We start from the raw sequence: 12,500 nt of genomic DNA on the forward strand, positions 1-12,500 counted from the left end.
TCGAACAAATCAATACCAGGATTTATTCGTTGTAAGCCTAGTACTTATTCTATCGGTTCCTTTTCCGGAACCGCTAAGATACGGGGACGTAAACACACCAACACCAATTGTCAAGCGATGGTGCGAGGATGAGGGACAAACACAAACACACGACGGGCTTCTTTCAGTTTCCTTCTACTATATCCGTTTACAAGACTTTGGTCAGTCCGAGACTATAGTTGAAGACGTTCGCCCAAGGTACCACTCAGTGGGAATGAACTCGGAACCATGTGTTTGGTATGCAAACTTCTTAACACGTTACTCCAAAATTTGTTGCAATCAAGTGAATTTCCAAATACCTAAGAGATTATATCGACCCCTGTGCTTAACTGGTACTTATTTAATCGACCCCGAAATAATGAAAGGCAAAGTCGACCTCGGCGGAATTTGAACTTAGAACGTAGCGACAGACGAAATACCGCAAAGTACTTCGCCCGGCGTGCTAACGTTTCTGCCAGCTCGTCTCAATAATAATAATAATAATAATAATAATAATCTGATGTACCACTAACAGCATTACCACCACCAACAACGACATCATCATCGTCACCGGTAGACGTCGTCGTCGTCATCACCACTATCCTCACATCACCGTCCTCTTTGTCGTCATCATCATCATCATCAACATCATCATCATCACTACCTTCATCATCATGAACCATAGTTTTCACGATCACCGATCTTATAAATAAGTAATGCAAATATTTGCATAAAATGTCGTGTCTCTTCACTAAGTCCTACTGACTCCCTCCCCGTACAGACAACGCATACTAAATGATAAAAATCTGACTTCAGGCGTTGACAGCCTACGTCACCAATATTTAAAGACAAAGAATCTAATAATAACTAGAGTGAAAAACTTCGCTGTTGTTCATGAAAATCGGTTGTCGATATATTTAAACTGTCTGAATAATAATTTCACATCGTACTCTCGTTGTTCGTCAGAAACGCTAGCACGTCGGGTGAAAGGATCTCGTCTGCTGCTACGTTCTGAGTTCAAATTCCGCCGAGGTCGATTTTGCTTTTCATCCTTTCGGGGTCGATTAAATAAGTACCAGTTACGCACTGGAGTCGATATAATCGACTTAATCCGTTTGTCTTGTCCTTGTTTCTCCTCTCTGTGTTTAACCCCCTGTGGGTAGTAAAGAAATAGGATCGATCTGAACTCGTGTAACTATTGATAAAATTTATTGTAACATAGCCACGAGGTAGCAAAGCCTTGCTGATGAAATTGTTTTCGTTAGTTAGTTAGTTAGTTAGTTAATTTGGCTCAAAAGCAAATAGCAAGGCCATGTAGGGGGACATGGAGTTAAGTACAGGGTGGTGTTCATGTAAAGAGTTCAGGCCACTTGAGGTCAAGGGAGGCCTTGAACAAAGCGGTCGTCGGCATCTTCACCATCTCGTCTGGCAGCTTGTTCCACGGATCCGCAACCCGGACGGAGAAAGCTCCTCTCCTTCGATTGAGATGAAATCGTCGCAGGTAGAGCTTTTCGGAATGACCCCGTAGCCGACGAACAGCTCTTTCAAGAGGTTACACTTTCCGCTTATGATGCTGTGGGCGAGAATGAGACGCAGACTGTGCAACAGATCCTCTAAGTGACCTTTTTCTGATTTTCTTTTCTGTGTCTCGGAGTAGAAACTGATGAATAAAGAAATCAAGCTACGTAAACAAACAGCAGCAAAACTGTTCAGAAATTAAATAATAAACTTAAATTTATCCTCGACAATTTCTAGTTTTTTCAATTTTGAATATTTCGCTCCAGTTTAAAACATCTTATCTACTTGATGATTGCATTTCTAGCTCTGCCTTGATGGAAACTTTACTTCTTGGACTCACATTTTCGTGCGTAACGACGTTGTTAAACCTCCGTTGTTAAACCTCCGTATGCAGGTTCTTTACCTTTTCTTCCACGCACGGATAAATTTTCCACTATAAACCTTAATGGTCGTACAGACACTAGACTAAAAAAGGCCTTCATAGAGGATAATGTCCTTGTTCCCACTACAGGCGACACACACAAACACATAAAATTACAAATACGGCCCGCACACCCATTTTCACATTCCATGACTACTATTGCGAATGATCAGGTACCGGATACGGATTCTGTATTATTTTCCGGGTTTTCTTTTTCTTTTTTTTCACTGAATTTTTGATAGCGGTGGGGTTCATGTTTAGCATTCTCGTTTGTGAGAGCAGTCAAGTATATTTCAGATATTCTCATTTTAAAAATCATTTCCGGCTAATCGTTGAGAAGACGTTCTTGTTGCCTTGGCGGATGTCTTCTTCTTCTTCTTCTTCTTATTATTATTATTATTATCATTATTATTATTATTATTATTATTATCAATAATAATAATAATAATAATAATGATAATAATAATAATAATAATAATAGTAATAATAATAATAAAGGGATATCCGAAACATCTAGATAGGCTCCCAGGAGAACCATGTCTCAGAGAAATCCAAAAGATTATGCTGTGAAGTACTGTACACATTCTTAGAAAAAAACCAATACATTTAAATGTCTGTGTTGTATTACATGAAGATATTTCGCTTCTGGCCCTACCACTTCCCCTCCCCAAGCTTTCAGTCATACTTTAACATCTCTTATCCTTTACTCGCCCTAAGACTTTGGGCGTGTCTCGGCAAATGATTGTAACAAACATGCAGATTAAAAATAAATAAATGATAATGATAATAATAATAATAATAATAATAATAATAATAATAATAATAATAATAATAATAATAATAATAATAATAATAATAATAACAACAGTGTTTTCTACTATAAGCAGAAGGCCTGAAAATTTGAAGGGAGGTTTAAGTCGATTAGATCGACTTCAGTACTCAACTGGTACTTAATTTATTGATCCCGAAAGCATAAAAGGCAAACCCGATGAAATTGACTTTACACCCTCCATCTACGTTGCTGGCCTTGTGCCAAAATTTACATACACACACACACACACACACACACATACATATATATATATATATAGAGGAGAGATGACCAAACTGGTCATACTGTTCTGGGCTCCCACTACGTCCACTAGGACTTACTCCATTTCATCTTTGCGCAACCTCCTCACTAAGTTTGTTCGATAGTTGCAAAGCTCCTTCTGTTGTATTTGTAATATATGTATAATTATCATATTCTTCTTCTGTTGTATACAGCCGTAAGGTTTCCTGCTGTTATATATATGCATAATTCATTGTGTGTTGTATTTATATAATTTATATAATGATTTCTTTGTTTCTGTCTTAGCTAGCTTTTCCTCCAGTAGCTTAATAACAACAGTGGCACCTCCAAAACTGAGTGAAACTTCTATGATACTTTAGGTCATTGACCGACGAGGAAAAGTGGGCTGCGAATGTTCCGTGTATCGTGTCTTTTAAATTTCCTGTCTGTTAAGCTTTCGTCTAACATTTTGTCTTCGTTGTGTTCGTTCTGTTCAACCGCTATACATACATACATACATACATACATACATACATACATACACATACATACATACATACACACATACATGCACACATACATACTTACATACATACATGCATACATACATGCACCTTGGACAAGTGTCTTCTACCATAGCCTCGGGTCGACCAAAGCCTTATGAGTGGATTTGTTAGACGGAAACTGAAAGAAGACCGTCGTATATATATATATATATATATATATATATATATATATATATATATATGCATGTGTGCATATTTGTGTGTGTGTCCCCAACATTGCAGGTGTGTTTACGTCCCCGTAATTTTGCGGTTCGGCAAAAGAAACCGATATAATAAGTACTAGGCTTACAAAGAATAAGTCCTTGGGTCGATTTGCTCGACTAAAGGCGGTGCTCCAGCTTGGCCGCAGTCAAATGACTGAAACAAGTAAAAGAGTAAAAGAGTATATATATATACACGAAGATCTTAAAACAAGTGTATATGAGGGGATACTTGCACATAGTCGCTTAAAACACCTCACCGTTTTAATATATTGAAGGACACAATACACACGCAAAATCATTTCTCTCTCACACACGCACATGCACACGCGCACACACACACATGCACGCACGCACACGAATCCTTTCTGCTGTCGGCACAAATCCTGAAATCTTGAGGCAGGATTCTAGACGATTACAACAGCTCCGGGGCTCAACTGGTTGTTTATTCATCGGGTGGAAAGAGATGATAGACAGAGCCGACTTCGGTGGATTTGAACTCAGAACTCAAAACCAGAAGAATTGCTGTTAAGCCAAGTGCCAGCTGTGCATTGGATTCGATGCAATCGACTAGACCATGCCACTCAAATTTGAGGTTTCTTGCCTTTTGTAGAATGTATAATGTACACCGAACAAGATTGTGTACATCAGTTTTTAGTGTCATCATACATATGTCGACTAATCATAGGTGTGTCATAAATTTTAAATGCCAAGGAAATCATGTTTACAAATATATGCCAAGTTCAGGGTTACCAGACCTGTGACCAACAACATCATAATCCGGATTAATGTTGAAAACATGATAACCATGACAAATGTATAGATAGATACATACATGCTTACATATATACCTACTTACACATACACACAAACATGTATATATAGGGAAGACGAAGACAGGTGGTGTAGACAACAAAAGACGAAGACAGGTGGTGTAGACAACAAACAGATGTATTAGTATAACGTTCGGTAAGTGAAAAAAGTCTTTAAGTTTTCGAGCCTTAGAAAGGAGAGAAGGAGAGAAAGTAAAGATATATGTATATAACAAGGAGAGAAAGTAAAGATATATATATATATATATATATATATATATATATATATATATATATATATATATATATATGAGTTTATTGCGTTTCTGGTAATTCAGAGGCATATGTGGAAAATAGAAAAGATAGAAAAGAAGAGAGAGAAAGAGAGAGAGAGAGAGAGAGAGAGAGAGAGAGAGCTGGAGAAGAAGTGTAATGAAACAGAGGCAAAGAGCAATAGGAGAAACAGCGAGTATGTGTGTTTGAGAAAAAGGCAGATAAAACAAGAGAAGAGAAATTTGAAAGGTATCGCTTTCATTGCGATACAAAATGCTCACAGTGAACTTACATGACTCTAATATTAGCCATCACTTACTACTGCCAAGACAACATAGAATTTGTTTTTTTCCTTATTAGTATCTCGGTTTATGTTTTTTTTCTGTTTTGGTAACACGCTTAAAAGCCATAATCGGTCTCTTAGAGATGCTGCATCTATTCACGTTGATACCGTTGATTAAACCCAAGAATTACCGTTATCCAGACCTATAACCATTACGCTCCAACCCCATATTTTTGTCGAGGAAACCCAATCGTGGACCTTATTATCAAATAAAAGATTTGTGTTCTTGCTACTGTGGCTAAAGGCGACGAACTGGCAAAATCGTTAGCTCGCCGGGCAAAATCCTTAGCGTTATTTCGTCTACCGTTACGTTCTGAGTTCAAATTCCGCCGAGGTCGACTTTGCCTTTCAACCTTCGGGGTCGATAAATAAAGTACCAGTTTCGCACTGGGGTCGATGTAACCGACTTAATCCATTTGTCTTTCCTTGTTTGTCCCCTCTATGTTTAGCCTCTTGTGGGTAGTACAGAAATAGGTATTTCGTCTGCCGCTACGTTCTGAGTTCAAATTCCGCCGAGGTCGACTTTGCCTTCCATCCTTTCGGGGTCGATTATATAAGAAACAAGTAACGCATAGGGTCGATATAATCGACTTAATCCTTTTGTCTGTCCTTGTTTGTCCTCTGTGTTTAGCCTCTTGTCGGTAGTAAAGAAATAGGTATTTCATTTCGCATTACGTTTTGAATTTAAATCCCGGCCATATTTTATAATTCTTCGGCTTATAATTCTTTCGGAGGTTGATCAAATGCGTCCTAATTGAGACCTGGCGGTCGATGTAATTCATTTGACCTGTCCAAACTAAATATCCGGTCTTGTACCTAGAGTAGAAAATGATAAATTCTTACAAAAACATAGAGTTGGGACTCTATGAACACTGAATGAAAGCCACGTTAAAGGTACATGTGTCTGTAGACTCCCCAGTCACTTCCACGTTAATTTTATAAACACACTGCATCATTGATTGGTTCCTCTGGAACCCTCCTCGTTATAACCAACGGAATGCTATTTTTATGATTGTGTGATGTATTTTGAGGAAAATTTAGCCATATCATTTAGGTGTTCTAATTTGTTTTAGGTTGTAATGTTTCATTTTTAAAATTGGGGTAAATTAACTAGGCTGTGATGAAGCACATATTACTATATAAATATGTAGGTATTGTGTAAATAACTGTGTTCATTCATACAATAATTATCAGAAAGAACTGACCTAAAAATGGCGAAGAAAAAATATACATTCACATGCATTCACAGACACACACGAACACACATGCTCAGGCAAACACGCACACATGCACGCGCGCGCCTACACTACAGTACACACACAAATATGTATACGTTAACACATATACACAGACACACAAACACACATAAATATATTTATATATATACAGAGATACCTCGCAGTACGAGTTTAATTTGTTCCCTGACCGAGCTCGTCTTACGATTTACTCGTTTTATAAATTAATTTCCCTCATTGAAATTAACTAAATAATAATTAATCCGTTCCAGCACCCCCAAAAACACTCAAAAATAATTTTTCATTGGTTTTAAAACAGAAAGGGTGTAGTTACAAGAAAAATGACAATTATAAAACAAAAAATGCAGAAGAAATACATAAACTGGTTTTATTATCTTAAAGATTTGCCTGCTCGTACTGTGGATTTCTGCACGTAATTCAAGTTAAAAATTTGCACGAGTCTTGGCTCGTACAGCAAATTACTGGTACAATGGTGTACTCGTACTGAAGGCAGCGAGCTGGCAGAAGCGTTAGCACGGTGGGCGAAATGCTTACCAGCATTTCGTCTGCCTTTACGTTCTGAGCTCAAATTCCGCCGAGGTTGACTTTGCTTTCCATCAGTCTGGGAATCGAAAACACAACCCTACGACCGCGAGTCCTGTGCCCTAACCACTGGGCCATTGTGCCTCCACATATATGTATATATATATATATATATATATATATATATATCATACACACATATACATATATATATATATTTATGTATACATACATAAGTGTGTGTGTGTGTGTATGCATAAGTGTATGATCTTGTGTGTGGAAGGGAGAGAAAGAGAAAGAGAGAGAGAGAGAGAGAGAGAGAGAGAGAGAGAGAGAGAGAGGGAAGTGGTGTGATTGACAACGAGTGACAGTGCGAGGAGGAAAAATGTATTTGGAAAAGGAACAAAAATAGTGTGAGTTTGGATTAATTTGAAAATTCGGATTATTAAAATATCACCGAGTCGTCTCCGACGTGCGTTTATATAGAAGACGCCATCCACGTGTGCTATGGACATCCTTTGTTATCACAATATCCACGGCGCAAGTAGACGGCGAATCCTACATCATTTTCGGATTGAGCACTCCTACCCTCATCACATTCTGTTGCTTGTTATCATTCCTGGAATTGCATGTCACCATTCATTGAACCATAAATGCGCCTCTTCATTTTCTAAGTAGTAACTTGAGATTTTTACATCTACATCATTTCCTTTTCCTAATTCCTCGTTTATAATCCATCAAATTTTTATGACTAAGTTTCGTGGCGTTTAATATGTCTCCATGTTGACGAAGGACTAAATATAATTTAAAATTTATAATCGAAATTTCCTCATATTTCTTTTTAAAGAGAATTACCCATAAAACTGTTTCTTTGTCATACCATTAAAAAAAAAAAAAACATAGCTGACAAACGGTTTAAAGTTGTGTTTTCTTTTCTTGTCTGCCTGTCTGTGTCACGTGATGTGTCGCCTGCACTTTTCCTTTCGATGCGTTTTATGCTGTGTGTCATCATGATACCGTTAGTCTTTCCTTCCTTCCATATCTGGCGTATATGCTTGTCTGTTTATCTATTCTTCATTCTGTCTGTCAGTTTGACTATCTCACTCTGTCCATCTGTCTTTCTATCTGTCTGACCCCCCCACCAACCCCCACTTTATTCTCTGCCTCTCTCGTTCTTTTACTCTCTCTCTCTCTCTATCTATCTATCTCTCTCCTCTCTCTCTCTCTCTCTCTCTTGCTTGCTTTATAACTTTAGCATAAACATTAGCATCATCAAAAATTGATGGTGTGGTTGATGACGGGTTGACGGCGATGATGATGAGAGAGACGAAAAAGAGAAGGATAAAAATGATGATGGTGGTGGCGATGATGATGATAATGATGATGGTAGGGAGAAGAAACAAGAGAAAGTGGAATAGATAATGATGAAAATGACGACGACGAAGACTTTTGATGATCGGGGTGGTAACGATGTTGAGGAGGATGAAGAGATGAAGGTTATGAAAGTATTGAGAAGGAGGAGGGGTTATCATAATGAAGAAGAGGAAAAGGAGGATTAGACGATTATTATGATGACGACGACGATGGCGGCGATTGTGATGGTCGAGGTGAGGTTGATGCTCATATTAACCCTACTGATGGCCACAAAACGATAATCACGAAGACTACAGATATTATGTGGAGGCACATAGCCTAGTGGTTAGAGCAGCGAACTCGCGGTCGAGGGATCACGGGTTCGAATCTCAGACCGGGCGATGTGTGTGTTCATGAGCGAAACACCTAAGTTCCACGCGGCTCCAGCAGAAGGTCATGGTGAACCTCTGCTGACGCTTTTGCCACAACTTTCTCTCTCTTGCATCTTGCAGCCCACCTGCGACGGACCGGCGTACCGCCCAGGTGGGGAACCTATACGCCAAGGAAACCGGGAAACCGGCCCTTATGAGCCAGGTGTGGCTCGAGAAGGAACTAACAACAACAACAGATATAGCGTCGACAATGGCGACCACGACCACAGCTACTATTCTTAGAACGACAAGAATTATGATGAGGACACCAATGACGATGATGATGATGTTAATAATGACGGTGTCGATAATATGGAAATAGATTAGACATAGTAAGAACGTTATTTCAGGCGGTGGATTGTCAGAAGTGTAAGAGAATCGGAAAAATTGTTTTCAGTTCTGCGTTGAAAGACAACCGACGGCCATTTTGTCTTTCACCGCCGTGGAGTCCAGAAGATATCATTTTAAATATAGCTTTTATCTTTTACTTATTTCAGTCAATAGATTATAGCCATGCTGGGCCACCGACTTAAAGAATTTTTAGTTGAATGTGTTGACCACATTATTTATTGTTATTTTAAGCCTATATCTCTCTTTGTCGAAGCTAGGCGGACGTAAAAACACTAACACCGGTTTTCAAGCGTTGGTAGGAGACAAACATAGATACAAAAACACGCACTCACATATGTATACGACTACTTTATTTCGGTTTATTTCTTTCAGTTTCAATTTCCAAATCTACTAAAAGTGCTTTAGTAGAAGACACATGCCTAACATGCCACGCAGTGAGACTGAACCCGGAACTATGTGGCTGGAATCCAAGTTTCTTACCACATGGTCACGCCTGCGCCTACTTTATAACATTTCAAAACAAAAGAACCAAGATTAAGAATGTTAGCATTCAGGAAAGGAAATAGACATATTCGGTGACATAGTAGCTGATCAATCTCGTTATGAATTCACGTGTATTTGTCATCGCTAGAGCGTATTTGAGGATCGGTCTACTCGATCAGATGTAACGTGGAGCTAAATATCCACAAGATCACGAAGAGAGACGCAACGACAGCCACAACAACAACAAAAAATCTACTACAACGGAAACAAGAACCGTGACTGTACTGACAAAGGCAACAAAACAAATTGCATGTGAAGTAAATTACTAGAAATAAGAGCTGTTGCTCTTTAATTACATAGAGCCCTGTTCGGGGAGACCACTGTTGAAAGACTTTCCAGCAGGGAACAGCTATTCGTTTTTATCATATTCCCAGGAAACCCAGAAGCACGTTAATCAATACATTTTTCCCCCGTTTTTTGTAAGGCAAATTTGCTTGTTGTTTTTAGTTTCTTTCTTCGGACAACTCAACACTTATTTATCTTTCATCTGACAACTTAATATCTATCAATATGAAATGATATAAAAGTCATGAAATCAGATCAGCTATCGTGTATCGCATCATGTATGAATAGATTCTTCTGAAAGGACCTGTGTGTGAGTGTGCTTCTATGTGAGTGTATTTAAGTATAAGAGCACTATACGATTACACAGTTGAAAATTACTAGAAAATCCGTTGGTTTAATGATAATATGTATTAAGGGAGCGAGATGAGCGAGAATAATGAGAATGACAGATAGAATGCTTTGCAGTTTTTCTTGTCGCTCTTCAGGCGTCTTTGATTTTCAGTAGACATGTTTCAATTTAATAAGGTACTAACCAAGAACTGGGGTCGACAGAATCGGCTAGCATTTTCCTTCTCGAAATTGATGACGTTCTGCTTTAATAAGAAACCATTATTTAAGGTTGTAGATCGTCAGAACTGTAAGAAAATTCAAAAAATTGCTTCTGGTTCTGCGTTCAAAGAAACCTGATGTCTACTTTGTCTTTCACCAATGTGGAATCGAGAAAATAGAGAATAACAGCCTATCTTTTATCATTTGCTTCTTTCAGTCATTAGACTGCGACCATGCTGCTGGCACCGCCTTGAAGAATCGACCCGGTTACTTGCATAAAACCTAGTACTTATTCCATCGTTTTCTTTTGCCGAACCACTAAGATACGGAGACATAAACGAACCAACACCGGTTGTCAAGCAATGGAGGAGGGACAGAGATAGCAAAATACACACACACACACACACACGCAAACACACAGGAATACTTTTGATTTATATCTGAATGTCAGTATCCTGACATGCAGTATCATATTGTGTGCACATGCGTTGCAGTTTCCCCTAATGTTGTTGTTGCCACTGTTGTCGTTAGCGACAATTCTACTGTTGTTAGTGTCAGGCTTGTTTGTGTTTAGCCTTTGCCTTTCATCCTTTCGGGGTCGATAAATTAAGTACCAGTTACGCACTGGGGTCGATCTAATCGACTAGGTCCCTCCCCACACATTTCGAGCCTTGTGCCTAGAATAGAATAGATAACTAATTTCTTTTACTCTATCCACGAAACATCTTCTGAACCCTCTTTCCATTTTCGAAACGACAGAATTTAATATGACGGCGCTTCGGCTGCTTCACCTAACCAGTAAAATATTAGCTCGTGTGTGTATACATTTCTATGAAAGTGTGCCTCGAGATTTTGCGACATTTTCTGAATTTTAAGTCGACATTCCAGACGCCACCATCAATTATACGCTCCCTTCCCAACCCATGTTTTCTATTTATATCTTCCTATTTTCTTTCATATATATTTTATATTTTCTCATATGTGTTATGTTCTCTATTCATGTCTACGTTTTGTTAACAAGTGAAGCCTGTAGGAAGTTAAATATGCATTGTCTATATGACATAAGGTTATATCGCTTTATCGCTCCATCGCTCTTTCTTTCTCTATCTGACTATTTCTTTATCTATCAATCTTATTCTGTTCACATATATACATACAGACCGTGCCCCAGCATGGCACAGTCTACTGACTGAATTGAGTCAAAGATTATTAAACACACACACACACACACACACAACTCCCTCGCACCCCCCACACACATATCGTCGGTAAGACATAAATCCGGGAAAAAAAGCACACCCTAAGTTACAGAATAGTATATAATATAAAAAAAGTTACATAGAGACGGTTCATGGGATTACTCTGGGTTTCACTTAATAAAACACTTCGCTTTCCGGCGTATCATAAGATCCCAAAACCTGTTGGCTTAATATCTCTCTAGCGAGTGGCCTCTCGCTAGACCGCCATTACGCTTAATGCACCTCGAAGCTTGACGCCTGTCTAGCTACAGGCCACTCGCTAGGGAGGCATTAAGCCAACAGGTTTTGGGATCTGATGATACCTTTATGGACTTTGTGAACGCGTAAACCAAGGTAATCCCATAAACCGGCCTTATATATTTTTATTTATGTCATGTATATATATATATTATATATATATATGGAGAGTTTACGAAAAAAAAAACAACAAAAGACGAAGAGAGCTGGTGTACAAAACAACAGATGTATTAGTATATATATATATATTATATATATATATATATATAATGTAACCACATGTGAATCGTTGGCGATTTTCTTCCCCCGTCTTCTCTTCTATTGGAATTTGCTCTGTTTCCGAAGAAGAGCGTCTGTTCGAAACGTTAAACCAACTTTCTTCTCCTGAGCGTCTGCTAATACATTATATGTACCACATCATCGCGTTGTTGTTTTTTTGCGTTTGTTCTTTCTTTAGATTTACTATATATATATACTTATATATATGTGTTTGTGTGTGCGTACACACGCAC

General features: G+C 38.5%; 1 protein-coding gene across 3 annotated transcripts in view; it reads right to left on the minus strand.

Annotated features, from left to right (window-relative positions):
• LOC115212419 overlaps positions 1-12,500 on the minus strand; it is a 234,373-nt gene that overhangs the window by 55,706 nt on the left and 166,167 nt on the right. Inside the window, exon 1 of one of the 3 annotated variants that reach the window (XM_036502998.1) lies at positions 6,725-6,729. The exons of the other annotated variants lie outside the window; for them this stretch is intronic. The gene's annotated coding sequence lies outside the window, so the exon portion shown is untranslated. Of the gene's footprint in view, positions 1-6,724; positions 6,730-12,500 lie in introns of those variants that run through there. 3 annotated transcript variants of the gene reach the window in all.

This window comes from Octopus sinensis, linkage group LG5 (assembly GCF_006345805.1).
Source record: "Octopus sinensis linkage group LG5, ASM634580v1, whole genome shotgun sequence".
Lineage (NCBI taxonomy): Eukaryota > Metazoa > Mollusca > Cephalopoda > Octopoda > Octopodidae > Octopus > Octopus sinensis.